This window comes from Acanthochromis polyacanthus, chromosome 11 (genome assembly GCF_021347895.1).
Source record: "Acanthochromis polyacanthus isolate Apoly-LR-REF ecotype Palm Island chromosome 11, KAUST_Apoly_ChrSc, whole genome shotgun sequence".
Lineage (NCBI taxonomy): Eukaryota > Metazoa > Chordata > Actinopteri > Pomacentridae > Acanthochromis > Acanthochromis polyacanthus.
In genome coordinates this window covers 23,874,932-23,876,182 of record NC_067123.1, presented here as the reverse complement: position 1 = coordinate 23,876,182, position 1,251 = coordinate 23,874,932, and positions in this window count along the sequence as shown.

Here is a 1,251-nt window from a genome sequence, read left to right as displayed (position 1 = left end):
AGCCAGGTGCCGACCCAGACTTCAGGTTCGTCCTACGTGTTCTTCTTTTCATGTAAGGAGAACAGCGTGTTTTTTTTATGCTGTAAGCGACCTCTGGTGGGAATGGAAGGAGTCTGGCAAGGAGAGCACGGTAGCCTTGGCGCGCAGGTTAGCAGCCCAGAGGCCCGAGCTAACCTGCCGCCTACCTAAGGAGATACAGGACTTCCTGGACACTCCTCCCCGCACCCAGTCCCCGGCTCCTGTTCCGCCCCCGGAGGGGCTCCAGTCCCCGGCTCCTGTTCCGCCCCCGGAGGGGCTCCAGTCCCCGGCTCCAGTCCCGCCCCCGGAGGGGCTCCAGTCCCGCCCCTGGAGGGGCTCCAGTCCCGCCCCCAGAGGGGCTCCCGGCTCTGCCCCCAGAGGGGCTCCCGGCTCCGCCCCAGATTCAGTTCCCGCGGAGGTCGACGACGCTCCGCCCCCCAGTTCCCGCGGAGGTCGACGACGCTCCGCCCCCCAGTTCCCGCGGAGGTCGACGACGCTCCGCCCCCAGTTCCCGCGGAGGTCGACGACGCTCCGCCCCCCAGTTCCCGCGGAGGTCGACGACGCTCCGCCAGCAGTTCCCGCGGAGCCGTCCGCCGGAGCGGCCCCACCTGTCTGTCTGGACCCCAGGCCGTCCTCGGAGGAGGACCCTCCGGCGAGTCCAGCTTCGGCCGGACCCGCCTCCAGGCCTCCCTCTGAAGCGTGCCCTCCGCCCTGTCCAATCTCAACCCGTCCCGCCTTCTGGCCGTCCCCCAGAACGGGTCCTCCGGCTTGTCCTGCCTCGACCAGTCCGGTCCACGAAGCGGATCCTTAGGCCGGTCCGGCCTCGACCTGTCCCGCCTTCGGGCCGTCCCCCAAAGCGGACCCTCTGGGCCGTCCGGCCTTGGCCTCTACCGCCTCCGGGCCGCCCCCCGGAACGGACCCTCCAGCTTGCCCAGCCTCGTCCGGGCCGCCCACCGGAACGGACTCTCCGTCCTGCCCACCCACGGCCAGCCCGACCCCCAGGCCGCCCACCGGAACGGACTCTCCGTCCTGTCCATCCCCGGCCAGCCCGGCCCACGGTCCGTCCTCCGGAGCGGATCCTCCGGCCCACTCATCCACAGCCAGTCCGGCCCACGGTCCGTCCTCCGGAGCGGACCCTCCGCCCTATCCATCCTCGGCCAGTTGAGCCTTCGGGCCGACCCCCAGAGCTACTGCCCTTCCCTTCACTCAGTTCAGTCCGGCCCTTCCCTTCAC